The sequence below is a fragment of the Oryctolagus cuniculus genome, chromosome 7 (assembly GCF_051225735.1).
Source record: "Oryctolagus cuniculus isolate XC-2025 breed Fujian yellow rabbit chromosome 7, ASM5122573v1, whole genome shotgun sequence".
Lineage (NCBI taxonomy): Eukaryota > Metazoa > Chordata > Mammalia > Lagomorpha > Leporidae > Oryctolagus > Oryctolagus cuniculus.
The window spans coordinates 14,315,066-14,335,823 of record NC_142873.1 but is presented as its reverse complement, the minus strand read 5'-3'; positions in this window follow the sequence as shown (position 1 = coordinate 14,335,823).

Sequence of the window (20,758 nt, the reverse complement as noted above, 5' to 3'; positions counted from 1 at the left end):
CGGCCGGCTGGGAGGACGCGCCTGTTGGCTGGGGCTCTGTGAAAAGTCATTTTGTCTCCCGCTGGTTTAATATCCGACCTCCGCGGTCTCTGCTCGACTCGGCAGCTCCCCAAGCGCCCCCGGGAGGGTCCCGGCTCCGCCGAAAACTGCAGCCTGCCAGGCAGAGCCGCCGCGCGCCAGGAGGTTCATAACGACTGACGACAAAGGGCCGCGGCTCCATTCTGAAGGCACAGATCGGCGGGGTGGGGGGACGCCTCGTTTCCCACCCCTCTTCTCCATCTCACCCCGGTGTCACCCTGCGTCTGGAAATCAGGAGGCAAGGGAGACACTGGGGAGTGCAGCCCCCAGTGGGACAGAGCGGTAGGTTTCCCTCCACCTCGCCCCAGCCTGGGGCCTGGCAGGCCCCCGAGCCAGGAGCTCCTGTGCGCATGTTCGTTTGCGTCCTGAGTGAGGCCCGGTGCGCCTCGGGGGCGCGCGGCGCGAGCCCCAAGTACGCCATTCATGCTTTCGCTAATAATCTCAAATACTTCATTATAATCACGCCGCCTGCTCTTAGAAAATAAAAGGCTATCCTTGAAATCGCCTGAAATGCAATAATATTCATCAAAGTGCCTCCTAATTATGTGATGTAATCAAGCATGGTGCGCCCGCGCCCTTGCCTCTTAGCTGGTGGGGCTGACGATGGTGGTGGTGGTGGTATTATTACTGTTGTTGTTCATGGCCTAGGAGGACAGCTTGGGGCCCAGCGCCGTCACAGGGATTTGGGGGAGCCCACAGTGAGGGCAGGGTTTCCCCGGTCCCGTGCCCCTGTTGCAGAGACCAGGTGAGGCCCGCAGCGGCCCTAGGCCGGAGCAAGGCCTGGACAGCCCCTCCTGGACACAGGGACGGGGGACTTTCCCCCAGAGCCTTAGGGCCTCCAAGACACCAAGGCCGGCTTTCTGGAAAGCGTGTTCTTGGAGTCCAAAACCCAGGACCCGCCGCAGTGGCTGCCCCGTCCTCTCCAGGACCGGGCCCCAGCACTGTCCGAAGCAGAAACAAAGAGTCGCCGAGACCTGCCCCGCCACCCTCTCAGTCTGGAAGGCGTCCCCGGAGAGGCCTCCAAGTCGCCAGACTTCCCGGAGACGCAGGAGCGAAGAAGAGCAGCCGAGGACCCGGTGGGCCTACGCGGCCGCCGCACCGCAGCGCTTTCGCCTCGGCAGAGGGGTTGGGTGGGAGTCGCCGGCGGGCTGGACCCGGTCCCAGCCGACAGTCCTCCATGAGGCCTAGGAATTGCGCGGATCACAGTCGGCACCAACCGCCTGGAAGACATCGGGGCGGGTCGCCGCTCGACCCATCTGTCGAAACGTAAAACTTGGCCGCGCGGTCCCGGTGCGCGCTGCCTGCGGAAGGGGCCGACCAGCCCCATTCATCGAGCGCGTTCGGGGTTCTCCAGGCCCGCCAAGTCCTTTGTCTGGGAGGGACTGTCAGGCTCTGTCATCGGGCTTCGCCCTCCTCCTTTTCCCAGCCTCTACCCCCTCCACTAACTTTCCTTTCTTCCTTTCTCTTTTCTTTCCTCTTTGGATGGGTAATCACAGACTCCAGCTGCCAAGCGCCCGGCGAGGAGTTGCTGTTTCTGTCTGTGGCCCCTCCCAGCAGCAAACTCGCCGCTTCCCTCCAACTTGGCCGGGACTCCGCTGGCCCCTGCTCTCGGCTTCATTTAGGGGGCCCTGGGATGTTGCTTCTGAGTTTTCCTTTTCAGCCAAAACTTTGTCCGGGGATTTTTTTTTTTTTAATGACTTTACTCTCTCCTCCTCCCCAGAGCAACAACAAATGTGAATTCTGAAAGCTGGCCATTTCTTGAGATTCAATCGTTAAGCGAAATGGTAGCATTGCCCAAGCATTTGCAGAATTGAACCCCTGCTAAGGCAAGTACTGACCATCCCCCTCCGCTCAGCTATTTTTTTTTTTATTGTGGTGAAATATACATAGCAAAAGTTATCATCTGGATCCTTCTGAAGCGCACACTTCGGTGGTATTAAATACCCATAATGCCATGCAAGCATCACCATCCTCGGCCTCAGAGCTCTGCCATGTTCGGAAACTGACACTGTCCCAGTTGAACAGTAACTCTGGGTTCCCCCCTTCTCCCAGCCCCAGCGGTCACTCTTGCATATCCAGTCTCTACGGCAGGGTCTTCTCATATTGTAATATTGCTGTATTACTGCGAGGATGGCTCCCCAGTAAACCCTTCCCACTGTAAGGAGAGGCTCTGTAGTCTCGTTATGTCTCCTAAGGCTAAAACAGGCCGGTGAGAATTGGGTAACTCGAAGTCACCCAAAATGCATGATGGCTACCCTGCCAAACATCCATTTGTTTGGGGGAAAGACAAACCTGCGGAGTAAGCCGGAGGCTGAGCTCGGGGTTCGGATGCCTGGAGATTCGCTGTTGCATAGGGCGGCTTAAGGAGACCGTGGTTTCGTGCGACTGCTTTAATAACTTCGCTTAGCAGGGTGACTTCCTATGGCTCTGGAGAAGGTGTTTTGACATCAGACAGCCTTGTGTTCAAATCGCAGCAGCTTCATGGCTTGCGTGTGGGTTATTCCCTCTCCCCCCACCCACCCAAGCCATTCTCTCCAACAGAAAGGATATTCACCTAATGGGTTTCGCGCTGGGGTTTTTTGTGAGGTCTTGAATAGAGCTGGACCTAGGGGGAGGTTTCACACTCGTGCAGGTGAGCCTTTGGCTTGGCAGCTCTGCACTCCATAACCCAAGAGCTATTTTTGGTGGAACACCTCCTTATACTTTGCTGGCTTCTTCCTACTGCTGTTGTTTGGGAAAGAAAAAAAAAAAAAAGAGAGGGTCTGATGAACTCGAGGGGCATTATCCACAAGGTAATAAAACGTGGGATAGTGGGGGAAAGAGGGGGGAAGGAGAAAGGAATTGCTCAGGGCCCTTTCCCAGAGTGCCGCTCCCCTGCTACCTGGCCAATCGCTCAAGCACATGCAAACGGAGTGTTTTCCTCCCACAATAACCAAGAGGTTCCTTCCATGGAAGCCCAATAACTTTACACACTCTCTGTTTTGCATTCCGAGTGATAATCGCCGCCTTGTGCGGAGAGGGTCACCGTGATGAGGCAGATTTGGCTGAAGGCACAGAATCCAGAGGGCTCCCCATCGCCAGGCTGGGGACCAGGCGCAGAGGGCTGACGGGCGCTGGGAGCCCTGGTGCACGGGTGGCAGCCTGTGCTCCCCCCCTCCTCCCGGCCTGCCACCCCACCTGGTGGCTCCTTCTCCAAGAACGAGTGGGCGTCCTCATGGCGTGATGAGCTATTTTGTCTAAGTAGTGCAGGGTCTAAGTCACCCTTTCAAATTAATTGCTATTCCTATAGCTAAAAGCATAACAGGCTTTGATTACATGCTAAATAGAATGAAACATAATCCTGAGTTAATTATGTGGAGATAATTTTATAATTATATCATTCAATTTAAGAAGCAATGTGTTGTTAACCTCCAGTTTCAACAGGAGTGATGATTCCAAATACAATGGGCCATAAACCCGGACCTTCTACGAGATCTACCAGTGTCTGCCAGTGGACATCGCCTGAGCCATCAGCTGTCCCCCATACCTGTGCAGACTGCCACGGAGAGAGGGGGAGACACTGGCAAACCTCAGACAAAGCGGCCGTGGGGCGGGGGGGGGGGAGGGAGGAGAGCCTTTCCCACAGCTGACTTGCTCTCTCTTGCTGAAGAAGGGTATCTGCATTTCTATTGGGTCGTGCGGGTAAGGACGTACAAGTCACAAGTCGTACCCCAACGACCAGTGTCCCTGAGCCTCCCCCCCCGGGGGGGGGATTGCCTGAGTCTCTGTGAGACACTCCCCCCCCAAGCCTGGTGTATGTGTGTGTGTGTGTGTGTGTGTGTGTGAATGCAGTCCAAAGCTGAGAACTTGGGGTAAAGGTCAGAGCCCCCCAGAAGTGGCTCATTTCCTGTCCCAAACACGGGTGCTCACGGAGGGTCGGCCACCTCAGCCCACGAGAGAAAACCTGACCATGAACATCTCCAGTCCAGTCCACGTCACTGTCTCCCCTCCCTCAGCTCCCACCCTGCAGCCTCCATCGTCCCCTAAGGCACAAGAGACTGCTTCCGGTGGGTTGGGGGTGAAGTCATTGTAGCAGGTGCCTCGCTGGGGCCAACTCGAGGCTTAGCCCAACACGCCCCCCCCCACCTCGGGGAGGGGGGCACTTCCCCTGGGGATTAGTGATGGGCTGGAGGGCCACAGTGTCAGCTCCGCAGGCAGAGTTAAATGTTGTGATTCTCTTAAGGTGATCAAAGAGCAGCCGGACCCATTCCCTTCGGGCGCCGAGTGAGCCCGCGAATTTGCGTCGGCCAACTGCACGCTGCCTCGGAGCGGCCGATTTCGCTAGCGAAACCGCATTGGGGAGAAAGACGTCTTTTATGTAGAGGCGGGAGCGCGCCCTGCGGATTCTCAGCCCCAAGGAAACAAAACAGCGCGTCAGAAGAATGCCACACAGAGCCACCGGAGTCACAAGCCACAGCAGCCCCCCCCCCCCCCAACGCTCCGCCGTGACGGGGCCGTGGCTTTTGTGCGCGGCGCCAAATGCGGGAGCGGAAGTTGGACACACATCTGCACGCAGGTGAGCGCGTCCAGCAGGGGCAAGGCGAGCGTCCAGCTCATTCCCTTTCCTCCGTGCAGATTTGCAGCCCCCCAACCCACCCCCATCCTTTCCCCCCACAGGGGTGTTTCATTCTCACTTTTTTTTTTTAAATGCTTCCTAGTCAAACTTGAATATGCAATGAGGCGCTGGAGCTTTGTGGCGGAAATATAATTAAACTGGTGAAAGATGTAAAAGATGAAGAATGGGGATGACATCAGGCTGATTTCACACTTGGCAGTCGGATAGCTGGGCCCAAGCCGGGCTCTTGCCACGCAAGGCAGATCAAAGTGCCCTGCCAGCGCTAAAAAGGCAAAAGGGGACTTAAGTATGCTAATCCCCAGGACAAATATATTTTAATCTTGTTAGAATACAAGTTAATGCTACAGCTCAGTGGCTGAACTTGGTCCGACTGTAGAGATCCATTTTTATTTTAGCTATGAATGAGGTAGACCTCTTGGTTTATTCATTGGTAATAAAAGTTAAATTTACAAAACGAACCCCTCTTTGGGCTGTGGCACCCCCACCTTGAGCTGGAGCGGGGGTGGGGGGTGGGGGTGGGAGGCGGGGAGTGGAGGATCCCGGAGCGTCCCAGGATGGGACAATTTCTCGACACCATTCACCCCTCCCCTATCTGTCCCTCTGTCTGCAGGAGCTCAGCTCATTTGGCAGAAAAGAAACAGGGAAACTCTGAAATTAATTAAAAGAGTCTGCAAAGCAATCCGTGTCCCTCCAGGCTTGAGGTTTGACAACCAAACCAATTCCTTTCTATCGGCCCTCTCGCTTTCATTTTTACAATGTCAATTTTCATTACTATTAATTATTTGCCGAGCTCCAACTGTAGATTCTGTATTGCCCGATTAGCAAGAAGAAGCACCCAGGTTGTCCCCTCCTCAAGTTTCAATTCTGGATAGCGATGGGACTGGGCAAGTCTGCGTGTGCGTGTGTGTGTGTGTGTGTGTGTGTGTAGCTCTCCCTCGAATAAAATCATCATGGTAAAATGTGACCTGGACTCACAGATGCATCTTACAGCTGAGTGCGTGTGTGTATGTGTGTGTGTGTGTGTAGCTCTCCCTCCAATAAAATCATCATGGTAAAATGTGACCTGGACTCACAGATGCATCTTACAGCTGAGTGTGTGTGTGTGTGTGTGTGTGTGTGTGTGTGTGTGTGTGGTGCTCCTGGGAGAGACAGAGCGAGCGAGCGCGTTACTGGAAGGTTACAGAAGGTTAAACTGCCCTGCAGACGCTGCCTGCCTGCGAGTGCTGCTGATGGCAGCCGTCTAAAAGGCAATTGCTGTCTGCTCTAGGGTGTATTAGAATTCCCTCTGCCTCAGGCAGAAAGCCCGACTCCCACTAAAGGGAGGGCACATCCCTGCATTCCAGAGCCCCGCCCCACTCTTTCTGCATCCCGCCCCCTGCCTTGGTGTGTGTGTGTGTGTGTCGGAGGTGGGATGGGGGGGCACTGCGCACAGGGGAGAGCAGACACACACACACACACACACACACACACACACGAAGTCCCCCAGGCGAGGGCAGGTGGAGAGGAGAGCAGCTGGCACCAGCGGAGCCCCGCCCTCCCTACACGCACACAGAGCACAGGGCTTGGACGGCTGGGCCCAGGTCTGCCCTCCCTTCTCCCCCACCCCCACTGGTCCCTGGCTTCCAGGACCCAGGAGTGTCTGTTTCTACTGCGATTCTCCCTGTGAAGCAGGCGTGCACGCCCACTGTGATTACTAAAAACACACGCTGGGTAGATGGGAAATTTCACAGTGGCAGGAAGCTGAGTGGACAGCAGCCGGGGCCTCTGGAATAGAAAGGTCTTGGGACTCCCTTCCCTTGGCCTTGGTCCCTTTCGTGTCTGCCCTCTGGCAGTGATCACCTGCACAGAGAGCCCAGTGCTTCCTTCCGATGTCCTGTTCCCAGACGTTTGCTGTCTGGGATCCTTCTGCCTTAAACACGGACACTCAAGGTTTAATGAGCGCCTAGTATGTGCCGCTGCATTGCCTTGCTCAGCCTGCTGCGACGAAGCCCTACAGGCCTGGGGCTTAAACAACAGACATCTGTTTTCTGTATTCCGGAGGCTGCACAGCAAGATCAAGGTGCTGGCAAGGCTGCTGTCCCTCCTCTTCTCCCATGTCTGGTGTGGCTGGAAACCCCTGGCAGTCCTCGGCTTGTAGCCTCACAGCTTCAGCCTCTCACCTCTGCCTCTGTCAGCACGTGGTCGTCTCCCCTGAGTGCCCGTGTGCACATCTCACGCTTGTTATTATTTTTTTTAGGATTTATTTATTTTTATTTGGAAAAAGAGGGTGACACAGGGAACTCTTCCCCTCTGCTGGTTCACTCTCCAGATGGCCGCCACAGCCAGGGCTGGGAGAGGCCAAAGCCAGGAGTCCCATCTTGGCCTCCTACATGGGTGAGAGGGACTCCCAGGCACATGGGCAGGGAGCCGGATCTGAAGCCAAGGAGCCAGGACTGGGACAGGTGCTTCCGTATGGAATGTGGGCATCCTGAGTGGCAGTTTAGCCAACTGTGTCACAACGCCGGCTCCCAAATAAAGCTCTTCTTAGGAAAACAAGTCCTGTTGGGTTTAGGGTCCATCCTAATTCACTGTGACCTACTCTTTTTTTTTTTTTAAGATTTATTTATTTATTTGAAAGTTAGAGTTACAGAGAGAGAGAAGGAGAAGCAGAGAGAGACAGAGAGGTCTTCCATCTGCTGGTTCACTCCTCAATTGGCCACCACGGCCAGAGCTGCGCTGATCCAAAGCCAGGAGCCTCCTCCGGGTCCCCCACGTGGATGCAGGGGCCCAAGGACCTGGACCATCTTCTACTGCTTTCCCAGGCCATAGCAGAGTTGGATCGGAAGTGGAACAGCTGGGACTTGAACCAGTGCCCATACGGGATGCCAGCACTGCAGGCAGTGGCTTTACCTGCTATACCACAGTGCTGACCCCGTGACCTACTCTTAACTTGACGACATCTGCCGTAGCCCTGATTCCAAATAAGCTCACCGTTGAACCAGGGACGCCAGTACTCAGCAGTTTATGTAGATTCTGCTCATCGCGCTCCCCGCCTCCCTAAGAGGTGTGCAGTTATTGTTCCTATTCTCTGGGCCAGGGGACTGAGGCTCAGAGGTGTGGAGTGGTCCTGGCTGGCAGGTGTGCGGCGGCCCCGTGCGGGCTCCCAGTCACCCGCGTGACGGGGCTCTGAGCTTCCATGGCTGGCTGATGTCGTTGAGCTGACCCTGACTTGGCTTGGGCCTGGCTAGGCTGTGACCCCAGCGAGACACTGCCCCTCTGTGGAATGAGGCAAGTGAACATGTTTTATTTAGTTAGTTAGTTAAGATTTACTTATTTAATTTTTTTTTGACAGAGTTAAGACACTGAGAGAGAGAAAGAGAGAGAGAGAGAGAAAGGTCTTCCTTCCGTTGGTTCACCCCCCAAGTGGCCGGCACGGCCGGCGCTGCACCAATCCGAAGCCAGGAGCCAGGTGCTTCTCCTGGTCTCCCATGGGGTGCAGGGCCCAAGCACTTGGGCCATCCTCCACTGCCTTCCTGGGCCACAGCAGAGAGCTGGATTGGAAGTGGAGCAACCAGGACTAGAACCCGGCACCCATATGAGATGCTGGCACTGCAGGCGGAGGATAAACCAAGTGAGCCATGGCGCTGGCCCCCAAGATTTACTTATTTATCTGAAAGGCAGCATTGCGGAGAGAGGCAGAGACAGAGAGAGAGGTCTTCCATCCACTGGTTCACTCCCCAAATGACTGCAACAGCTGGAGCTCGACTGATCTGAAGCCAGGAGCCAGGAGCTTCTTCCGGGTCTCCCATGTGGGTGCAGGGGCCCAAGGACTTGGGCCATCCTCCACTGCTTTCTCAGGCCACAGCAGAGAGCTGGATAGGAAGAGGAGCAGCTGAGACTTGAACCGGCTCCCATATGGGATGCCAGTGCCACAGGCAGCGGCTTTACCTGCTACCCGACAGTGCCAGCCCTTGTGAACACGCTTTGTAGTCGGCCAGGGCTACGGAATGCAGAGCACGTGCCTGGCACGCTGGTGGGCTGCTCTTCCTCTCCCTGCCTCGATTTCCTCCTCTGAGACCTGAAGGTGCTGGGTGGAACTCCCTGGCCGGTGTGTTGTGAGCAAGACGTGAGCGAGCACGCGGACAGCTGTGGGAGCCCTGCCTGATGAACAGTGGGCGCTCCGTCAGTGGGAGCCTGATCTGTACTCAAGACCCCCAGGTCAGGGCCAGTGCTGTGGCCCAGTGGGTTAGGCCGTGGCCCTGCACCCAGGCATCCGTGTGAATGCCTGTTCCGGTCCCAGCTGCTCCACTGTGTTCCACATCCTGCTGATGCGCCCGGGAAAGCAAAGGAAGAAAGATGGCCCAAGTACCTGGGTTCCTGCCACCGTGTGGGGAACCTGGGTGGAGTTCTGGGCTCCTGGCTCCAGCCTGGCCCACCCCTGGCTCTTTTGGCCATTTGGGGAGTGAACCAGCGGATGGAAGACCTCTCTCTCTCTCTCTCTCTCTCTCCTTTTCTGTAACTTGGCTTTCAAATAAATAAATCTCTCTCTCTCTCTCTTTTTTTTTTTTTGACAGGCAGATTTAGACAGACAGAGAGAAAGGTCTTCCTTTTCCGTTGGTTCACCCCCCAATGGCCGCTGCGGCCGGCGCACTGCGCTGATCCGAAGCCAGGAGCCAGGTGCTTCTCCTGGTCTCCCATGGGGTGCAGGGCCCAAGCACTTGGGCCATCCTCCACTGCACTCCCGGGCCACAGCAGAGAGCTGGCCTGGAAGAGGAGCAACCGAGACAGAATCCGGCGCCCCGACCGGGACTAGAACCTGGGGTGCCGGCGCCACAGGCGGAGGATTAGCCTAGTGAGCTGCGGTGCCGGCCATAAATAAATCTTAAAAATTAAAAATAAAAACATTGAATTTATTTTTTTAAAAGACTCCTGGGTCTCTGCCAATGTGAGCTACCATCTTTCTAACTGTGAAAATATGGAATTATACACATTTTTAAAAGATTGATTGAAAGGCAGAGTAACAGGGAGAGACACAAAGAGAGGCAGAGAGAGAGAGAGAGTGCGAGAGAGCATGAGAGCGAGCTTTCACTGCTGATTCACTCCCCAAATGACCACAATGACCAGAACTGGATCAGGCCAAAGCCAGGAGCCTGGAACTCCATCTGGGTCTCCCACGTGTGTGGTTGGGGCCACATATTTGGGCCACCTTTCATTGCCTCCCAGGTACATGAGCAGGGAGCTGGATTGGAAGTGGAGCAGCCAGCACTTGAAGTGGGCCTCAAACGGAATGCCAGTGTCACAAGTGGTGGCTTAGCCCCTGGTGCCACAACGCTGGCCTTGAATTATAAACTCCTGTGTGTTGTTTCAGCTGGAATTATTTTTTTTTTTTTTTTTAATTTTTGACAGGCAGAGTGGACAGTGAGAGAGAGAGACAGAGAGAAAGGTCTTCCTTTGCCGTTGGTTCACCCTCCAATGGCCGCCGCTGCAGCCGGCGCACCGCGCTGATCCGATGGCAGGAGCCAGGATCCAGGTGCTTTTCCTGGTCTCCCATGGGGTGCAGGGCCCAAGCACCTGGGCCATCCTCCACTGCACTCCCTGGCCATAGCAGAGAGCTGGCCTGGAAGAGGGGCAACCGGGACAGAATCCGGTGCCCCAACCGGGTCTAGAACCCGGTGTGCCGGCGCCGCAAGGTGGAGGATTAGCCTATTGAGCCACGGCGCCGGCTTCAGCTGGAATTATAAGCTCCTCTGTGTTGTTTCAGTTTTACATACATCTTCACTCCCTCCCTTGCCCTTCCTAAGATTCTCGAGTCGCGTGGTGTGATTGGACTTGGACTTCAGAATTTGCCAGACTGCAGTGTGAGATCTGGGCAGCCCTGGCCAAGTTCCTCAGTGTGGGTTGCTGAAATGCCATGGAAAAAGCCTGGCACGGAATAAATCCTCCACAAAAGACAGTGAGCATTCGTACCCATTGTTATTCTCTCTGTAGCAGGCACTGCAGGTCCCAGGGGCTGCTCTGTGTTCCAGGCGCCTGGTTAAGGCCAGGCAGGCGGCTGGCGCTCACCACACTCAGTAGCGCGCACCTGTCATTACCTCTATCCCAGATCCGCTGGCTTCCTGTTCAAGGCAGTCTGCGTCACAGAGACTGGCCCAGTGAAGTCTCCAGCTGAGGCCAGGGAAGCTTGTGGACTTAACGCTGTACAACACTGCCAACAGCTAGAGACACAGCGATGTGCCAAGTCCAGGGCAAGCGGTTCGAGGCAGACAGCTGAAGGCACGTGTTTGGTCAGAACACTTGGGGACAAGCTCAAAACACCTGGACTTCCCCGGAGCCCTGACAGCACATCTGTAACAGAGAGGAGTCGAGGGGGATCAACTCCCCGCCTTGTTAGAGCTCTGTTAGTGGCACTGAGTGACCAGGGACGGGATCCACTCACCTCCACCCACGTGACAATGCTTGTGGCTGTGGATGAGACCTTTCAGGTGCTGGACCCCGGGCAAAGCACCTGGCCTGGATCATCTCACTCCCTCTCCCTGTGCAGCGAGGTGGGTCCAGGCTCAGCACCGTGCACTACCAGCAGGTGCAGGGAGCTGAGCTTTCCCAAAGCCAGGATCGTGGACGGCAGACCCGAGACCTCCCCCTCCAGGGGAGACTGTTTTATCTATCTTTTTATATATAAAGTAAAATATATCCAGAAGGTGAAAACACACACACACACACACACACACACACACACACACGAGCATAGGTGGGGAGTGGGTCAGAAGGAGAAAAAGGCTGGGGGAGGGGACTTGGAGAGAGAGCACCCAGCGCCTCCTCCTGACCTGGTCTGCAGGGGGAGGAGAAGGCAGGAGGCTGCATTTTATATTTTTAAAGAATTATTTTATTTATTTGAAAGAGTTACAGAGAGAGGTAGAACCAGAGAGAGAGAGAGAGGTTTTCCATCCGCTGGTTCACTCCCCAAATAACCACAATGGCCAGAGCTGTGCTGATCTGAAGCCAGGAGTCAGGAGTCTCTTTCAGATCTTCCACGCAGGTGCAGGGGCCCAAGGACTTGGGCCATCTTCTTCTACTGCTTTCCCAGGCCATAGTGGGGAGCTGGATAGGAGGAGGAGCAGCCGGGACTCGAACCTGTACCCATATGGGATGCGGGCGCTGCAGCCTGGAGCTTTAACCCCCTGTGCCACAGGGCCGGCCCCATTTTAAAGACAGAGGAAGCAAATCCCCAGGAGTGACTCTGCTCCTAAGGAAATGGGCAGCCGCAGGTGAGGGCAGCTGCGGGCAAGGCCGAGCCCTGGGCCAGGACGGTGGAGGTGGTGCGCTAGCAAGCAGGCAGGCGCACTGTGTGTTTCCCGGCCTCCCTGGTCATTAGGTTGGGGACACCAGATTAGCACTGACCTGGCAGCAAGAAGGGACCCGCAGGATGCTCTGCTCCCGGGCTCCTAAGCACAGCTGTGGGTTCTCCACGTTTGTTCTTTCCCTTCTCCTGCGACTCCGGACACCAAGGCGCCGGCAGTGAGGCCCGTGGGGCCTGAGTCCATGCAAGCCCTTGGGAGCAGCATCCCTACAACTCCTTTTGTTCCAGCGCCACGTTGCAGTTCATTTGCTGGAGCACAGAGGCCAGCTTGCCCTAGCCGCCTGCAGCTGACTCGAAGTCCTATCGATGACACCACAGTGACAAGAGCCGGGCCCTCATGGTTGCAGGGTCAGCCTCCGTCCAGGGAGAAGAGGTGGCCTTCCTGCCCTTGCCTCCCCAGGTTCCTGTTCCGCCTTCTCATCCTGTCCCACTCGGACCTAACCCAGGGAGGAAAGATTGAATTCTAAAGTCATGCCCAAACTCCTCCTTGTGGGATAAAGGGCTGACTTCTGTCCTTAGAACTACCCGCTGCTTACATAGGAAAGGGCAAGGGGGCCCATCTGAGAACCCTGCTTCAGGGCTGAGAATGTCAGGGGAGGGCCATCTCAGGACCCTGCAAGTCCTCCGGGTACTGTGTGCGTGTACCCGCTGCAACATTCGCAACCAACACCTCCCATCACGCAGGGTTCTTTTTAAAAATTAGTGCTTATTTGTATTTATTGGAAAGGCAGAGAGACAGGCAGGAGAGAACTTCCACCCACTGGTCACTTCCCAAATACCCACCTGTGGCCGGGTCTGGGACAGACTTAAAACAGGAGCCCAGAAGGTAATCTGGAACCCAAGTACTAATGCTATTATCTCTTGGCTCCCAGGGCGTGCGCTGGCAGGAAGCTGGAATAAGAAGTGGACTGGGAGTCAACCCAGGCAGCCAGAGACGAGCTGTGGACAGCCCAAGTGGCGTACAAACGGCTGTGCCACACGGCTGCCTCCATCCAGGGTTCTCATCTCACACTGTTTGGCTATGTTGATATCAGCACCATTCTTGTGACCTCCTCACTATAGTAGAATCCAAGGCTAATGTAGCTCAGTATTCTCTCTCTCTCTCTCTGTTTTTAAAGATTTATTTATTTGAAAGGCAGAGTTACAGAAAGTCAGAGTCAGAGAGAGAGAGAGAGAGAGAGAGAGAGAGAGATCTTCCATCCGCTGGTTCACTCCCCAGATGGCAGCAATGGCTGGAGCTGTGCCAATCCGAAGTCAGGAGCCAGGAGCTTCCTCCAGGTCTCCCACATGGGTGCAGGGGGCCATCCTCCACTGCACTCCCAGGCCACAGCAGAGAGCTGGACAGGAAGAGGAGCAACCGGGACTAGAACCTGGTGCCCATATGGGATGCCAGTACTGCAGGCGGAAGATTAGCCAAGTGAGCCGCGGTGCCGGCCCCGGTTCGGTGTCATTTCAATACCAGCACTCTCTTCTATGAATGGAGGGTGGCGGTTCTGGATGACATTTGTCTAATTCAAATTTACACATTGCCTCCACTCACGTCCTAGGAGAAAATACAATGTCTGAATGAACCTGCGTGCTCCTTCCTCCCAAAAATCCCATCTGAGATTTAGTTTACTTTCTACTAAATACCAAATGCAATGAGAGTTTTATTCTCATTTTTCAGATCTCATCCGTTGACCTACATTTAGAGTATCACATTGTTTGCTAACAGAAGGATATAAAGGAGAAACAGGTAGCCAGGGGCCTGTAAGGTGGCGTGGTGGGTAAAGCCACTGCCTGCAATGCTGGCATTCCTTATGGGTACCAGTTCATGAACCTGTTACTGCCCTTCCAGTCCAGCTCCCTGCTATTGGCCTGGGAAAAGTAGTGGAAGATGGCCCAAGCACTTGGGCACCTGTCACCCATACAGGAGGTGCTGAAGAAGCTCCTGGCTCCTGGCTTTGGCCTGGCCATTGTGGCCATCTGGGGAGTGAATCAGCAAATCGAAGATTCTCTCTCTCTCTCATTTCTCCCTCTCCATGTAACTCTTTCAAATAAATAAATAAATCTTAGAAAAAGAAAAGAGGCCGGCGCTGCGGCTCACTAGGCTAATCCTCCGCCTTGCGGCACCGGCACACCGGGTTCTAGTCCAGGTCGGGGCGTCGGATTCTGTCCCGGTTGCCCCTCTTCCAGGCCAGCTCTCTGCTGTGGCCCGGGAGGGCAGTGGAGGATGGCCCAAGTGCTTGGGCCCTGCACCCCACGGGAGACCAGGAGAAGTACCTGGCTCCTGCCATCGGACCAGCGCAGTGCGCCGGCCGCAGCGCGCCGGCTGCGGCGGCCATTGGAGGGTGAACCAACGGCAAAGGAAGACCTTTTTCTCTGTCTCTCTCTCCCTCACTGTCCACTCTGCCTGTCAAAAAAAAAAAAAAAAAAAAAAAAAAAAAAAAAAAAAAAAAAAAAAAAGAAACAGGTTGCCATTTACAGCTTTTTTATAAAGATTTATTCATTCATTTGAAAGGCAGAGTTACAGAAAGGCAGAGGCAGAGAGAGGGAGGGAGGGAGGGGGAGAGAGAGAGGTCTTCCATCCGCTGGTTCACTCCGCAGATGGCTGCAATGGTCATCCAAAGCTGTTGAGCCAGGAGCTTCCTCTGGGTCTCCCACACGGGTGCAGGGGCTCAAAGACTTGGGCCATCATTCACTGCCTTCCCATAGCAGAGAGTGGGATCAGAAGTGGAGCAGCCGGGACTCGAACCGGCACCCATATGGGATGTTGGCACTGCAGGCAGCGGCTTTACCCGCTACACCACAGCAGCAGCCCCACCATTACAGTTGAGCAGGTGTTCCCTGCACACAGCAGCCCACTGAGGTGGTTCAGTTAAAACCCAGCCAACCCGTATTCTGTTTCCCAGGTTCTACATCTTGCTGTAGAGCTGCGGCCACCAGGAGGAAGCAGTGCCTTTCCCCAAATCCAACCTGTTGCCATCCGCTCACTGAGATCCGTACCCACAGACCTGTGACGGCCCTAAGAGGGAGACCACCTCTAATTAACACAGAGGCCTTAGTGGCAGCCGTGGCAGAGAGGGCGAGGGGAGCACAGGAAAGGGGGAGGGGCAGGAGGGGCATGGCTGCCTGTCCCTAATGCTGACTTAAGACAGAAACGCTCCGGTGCAGTGGGCACCTGCATCCCGTATCAGAGTGCCTGTCTGAATCCTGCTGCTAAGGCAGCTTCCTGCTAATGTGGGGGATGCCCCCCAAGAGCTTGGGTTCCTGCCACTCACACGGGAGATCTGGATGGAGTTCCTGGCTCCTGGCTTCATCCTGGCCAGCCCCAAGTTGTTGCAGGCATTTGGGGAGTGAAGCAGTAGAGAGAAGATCTTTACCACCCCTCCCCCACCCTACCACCATCTCACTCTCATTCTTCCAAGTAGATGAGATAAATAAATATACATTTAAAAAACTAGTCAAAACTTAAAAAACAAAAGTCATCATGACAACCAACCACTGCAAGGGACTTTTGGTACTCTTTTTTAAATGTAAAATTCAACATTTTAACTTTTTAAAAATTTTAAAAGAATATTTATTTTTCATTAATTTGAAAGAAAGAATTACAGAGAGAAAGAAAGAGAGAGAGAGAGAGAGGGCTTCCATCTGCTGGTTCACTCCCCAGATGGCCACAACGGCTGGAGTTGAGCCAATCCAAAGCCATGGAGTAAGCCCCACCCCAAGGCTCCCTCACTGCGTAGATGGATAGCAAGTTGGCTTCTGGCAACAGAAGGTGCCATGAGCTTCCCGGCTCATTTCTGGTGGGGGAGGGTTCTCCCCACCCCCAGGTTCCATCAGGTCCCAGGGAACATTTCTGAATGTCTCGTTGGCTTATTTGGGGCCATGTGCTCTTCTTGAACAAGTAACACAACTAATGAGTAGAATGAGCACCCCAGTCAGGGCCTCTCCCTGGTCTACAGAGCCAGCCTTGGCAGACCTCGGCCCTAGAAGCCAGGGTCTTCATTAGGAGGAGGGATAGAGGGAAGAGGGTGGCCCAATCCACAGCCCAGGCCATGGGCCATGACCATCAGGGCCCTTCTGTCAGTCACCGCCTTCTCCCAAAGCCTCAGTCCAATGGGCCCTGCTCCTGGTTGCTAAGTTCCCTAGGACCCTCCCTCCCTCCCTCCCCACCCCATAGTGAGATCTTCCATCTGCTGGTTCACTCCCCAAATGCCCCCAACAGCCCAGACTAAAGCCAGAAGCCTGGAGCTCCATCATGGTCTCCCACTTGTACGACAGGGCCCCAGGTGCACTAGCAGGGAGTTGGGTCAGAAGCAGAGCAGCCAAGACTCGAATCGGCTCCCCTATGGGATGCCAGTGTCACAAGTGGTAGCTTAATCTGCTGTACCAGAACGCCGGCCCTGGGACCCCACTGTCACCCCAAGAGGAGCAAAGCCCTTTACCACTTGCCAAACACCTGCCTTCGGCCTCAGATTCAAAGAAAACTAGCCGACTATGAAGTTGATCCTCGGGGACTGTGCTGGGTTTTTCCTTGCCGTTAGGAAGCCGGCAGGTCCTCCACTGTGCCCAGAGGCCAGCTTTCTCTTTCAAACAGTACATCCAGGCTTCTCCCAAACTCTGCCCTTGTCCCAAGCCTGGGGCCTCACTCACCATCCTGCCGGGCCCTGCTCTCTTCCCTAAAGTCCCAAGAACTTGGTACATTAAGTCCACAAGTCTCTCCAGGAGAAACTGAGGCTCCTGCCCTCATCAGGGCTCCTGGTGGCCCCCTGCTCACAGCTCTGACCACACTGCTGTGCCGTGCCGCCCATCAAAGCTGGAGTGATCCCAAACAGGGGGTCAGAGGGGAGTGTTCCCCACGGCAGAGCATTCTCCTAGGGTCACAGGCCACCGGCCAGGTCCTCTGACCCAGACACACTGGCGACGGGGGCTCCCGGGGCTGAGGGAGGTGACACCCAGGCACAGCAGTGACAAGCACTGGCTGGACACATGCGGGCTGTATTCATGGTGTCCCTGTCATTGAGCGCCAGGAAGGACAGCAAATTATCATCACTTAGGAAAAGGTGCTTGGTGACCTATACAAAATTAATTTCCTGGCTGTCGCCCGCCAATTCCCAGGGGATGTGTTTGCACATCAGAGAGAACCAGAGGCACAATTGCCTGTTATTTGACAGCCTGGGCAAAGGCCACGGGGGGAAGGGGGCACCAGGGGAAAGGGGATGGGAGTTTCCTAGTCAGGTGGGGGGCCCCCCCGAGAAGCAGAAGCCCCCGCAGGTGCCCCGCTGTGCTCCTCCCCAAGGGCTGCCAAAGGGGGCACGGCTCAGAGGGCCTGGGTTTGGGTCTTGAGTGTGCCTCTGCTAGCTACGGGCCCTTGGGACTGTCACTCACTCTCCCTGGGCCTCAGTTTTTCCACCTGTAAAATAGGCATGAAAATTATAGTTGTCCAAGGACTGACCGACCCCCTGATCCAGACAGCTGTGGACCTTTGTGCTTCCAGTGTGTATTTCCAGAGCCAGGCGCTATAGCCACAGCTGGAGGCCGGCAGTCCAAGCCCGGCTGAGCCTGTAGAACCTCCCCACACACCAGGCCCCCGAGCTCCGACACCTGGCATCGCGCTTCTGCCACCTGGGAGTCCCCGCTCCCTCGGCTAGAGTTCCTGCTTGTTTGGCTAGGTGATCCCCAACCTTTTCAGGTAAGAAGGTCTCTTTACCATCCCAAGACTCAAATCTATAACTAGACGGTGGTTCCTATTTTTAGCACTCACCGAGAAAATGTATCAAGGCAGAAGACAACCCTGGGTTTCCTGGGGGTGGGGGGTGGGGTGTTTGCATTGGATTGGTCTCATTATCACTTTCATGGGTTTGAAGCCTAATTTATGCATACGTATCCTCACAAGTACATATATGCTTAGAGATACATACAACACAAATACACACGGATAGCCATGGTAGACCAGCAGACAGCTGTGCGAGGTCGGGGGGCTCTCACAAAGCCTGCAGACACTGTCTTTCCTCTCCTGAGGGGTCTGGCTGTTAATGGGACCTGACTGAGGGGCAGCTCTGTTCCCAGGGACCCTTTAGAAACCCAGGTTCCTCCCCAGTGCTGGCCGACAGCCCTTTCTGGGACTCTGAATATGTTCTATGTATAGATTTGCCGATCTGGTTGCAACTAACCTGGGCGGCTACATGGTGGGCACTGGAAATGTAGCCAGTGCAACTCACGAAAGGAATTTTCCATTTTGTTTGGTTTTAATTAACTTCAATGAGAAGCCCCGGCGGGGGGTGGGGGAGGGCTGGTGGCCACCACGCTGGACAGCACGGCTCTTCTCCATCCCTGGTGCCTCTCAGCCATCTGCCTGGTCAGCGCTATAGCTGCCCTCCTGTCTAGACCGCACGCAGCGGGAGGCAGGATGAGCAGGCGGGCTCGGGACTGGAGCGCTCTGGCTGCTACTGCTCCATTAGCAAGTCCGGTCACACGGTCAGCCCAAGTGCAGGGAGCCGGGCGTGTGCTCTACCCGGCCGCCGTGGGCAGGCTACGGCTGCGCTCGTCGGAAAGGAGAGCCGGCGGTTCCCCATCTGGGTCATGCTGTGTAATCGTCTGTCTTCACATCCCGTGGGTGGGACTATGGCTTGGTAGGGTCTTTGCAATGACTCCCACACTCTTGGGGGTCTGAGGCTAGAGGGTGGGGACCATTTCCGTAGCTCAGCTCCCAACGCACATCCTGGCTCATCCAGGGACTCTGAATGTGTGTAGTGCCGGGAGTGGGAAGGTGGCTCCCTGCCCACGTCACTGACCCTTCCCTGATCCCGCCCCCCGGACTTGGGACACTGATCGCACAGTTAGCACTGACACACGTTCTGTAATCTAGACCTCTTTTTTAAAGACGTGTTAAATACACATAACATAAAACTTGCCACTGTAGCCATGTTTAGGTGTGCAGCTCCGTGGCGGTAAGCCCTTCCGCCCTGTTGCACAGCCATCACCACTGTCCATCTGCAGAACTTTGCCTCACCCCAGGCCAGGCAACCACGCTCCGCACTGCTCTGTATGCCCTCCGACAGTGGGCACGGGCCCGATTTCCCTACATCCTCACCGGCGACAGTCAGTTCTGGCTTTCTGACAGCTGTGGCTGGGCTGCTGCTTCTTCATCTTTTTAAAACATTTATTTTATTTGAAAGGCAGAAACAGAGAGAGAGAGGAACCGAGTGAGGTCTTCCATCCGCTGGTTCACTCCCCAAATGGCCGTAACAGCTGGAGCTGGGCTGATCCGAAGCCAGGAGCTTCTTCCTGGTCTCCCACGTGGGTGCAGGGGCCCAAAGACTTGGGCCATCTTCTACTGCTTTCCCAGGCCATAGCAGAGAGCTGGATCGGAAGTGGAGAAGCCAGGACTAGAACCGGTGCCCAGATGGGATGCGGGCACTGCAGGCGGAGGCTTTACCTGCTAGGCCACAGCGCCGGCCCCAGTATGTGGGCTTCTTGATGTTGCATGTTAATCTCCCCACAAAGCCAGACACTGCTTGACTCTCTCCCTCACTTAAGACATGGCTTGGGGCTGCTGCTGTGGCGCAGTCGGTTAATCTTCCACCTGCAGTGCCGGCATCCCATATGGGCCCCTGCACCCATGTGGGAAGATCTGGAAGAAGCTCCTGGCTCCTGGCTTCGGATCGGCACAGCTCTGGCCATTGCGGCCATTTGGGGAGGGAACCAGCGGATAGAAGATCTGTCTCTCTCTTTGTCTCTCTGTCTCTCTCTCTCTGTAACTCTGCCTTTCAAATAAATAAATAAATCTTAAAAAACAAACAAACAAAGAAAGATAAGTTTAGGGGCTGGCACTGTGGCGTAGCTGGCAAAGCACCTGCAGTGCCAGCATCCCACATGGACACCGGCTGAAGTCTCGGCTGATCCAGTTCCCTGCTAATGTGCCTGGGAAAGCAGTGGAGGGTGGCCCAAGTCCTGGCTCCTGGCTTCCGATCTGCCCAGCTCTGGCCGTTGCAGCCAGCTGCCTTGGGAACTCATCCTGCAGCCTAGCGACTCCTTACCCTCAGCCTCCTACTCCTACTTGTTGGACCTTTTTTATTTTCAAGAACTTTTTAAAAAACCTATTTATTTTTATTTACTTGAAAGGCAAGGTGACGGAGAGGGAGAAAGAGGTAGGGGGAGGGGTGTTCCACGCACTGGGTCACTCCCCTAAATTTCTGCCACAGCCAGGACTGCACCAGGTCAAAGCCAAGGATCCAGAACTCCGCCTGGGTCTCCTGTGAGGGTTTTAGGGGTCCAAGCACTTGGGCCATCACCTGCTGCCTCCCAGGATGCATCATTGGCAGGAAGCTGGATGGGAAGTGGAGTAGTGGGGACTTGAACCAGCGCTCGTATATGGGATGTGGACATCCCAATCGGCAGCTTAACCCGCTGCACCATGACAGCCATCCTGGTTTCCAAAGACTTTTTTTTTTAAAGATTTATTTATTTATTTGAAAGTCAGAGTTACATAGAGAGAAGAGAGGCAGAGAGAGAGAGAGAGAGGTCTTCCATTTGATGGTTCACTCTCCAGATGGCCACAACAGCCAGAGCTGCGCCGATCCAAAGCCAGGAGCCAAGAGCTTCTTCTGGGTCTCTCACGTGGGTGCAGGTGCCCAAGCACTTGGGGCATCTTCCACTGCTATCCCAGGCCACAGCAGAGAGCTGGACAGGAAGTGGAGCAGCCGGGTCTCGAACCGGTGCCCATATGGGATGACGGTGCTTCAGGC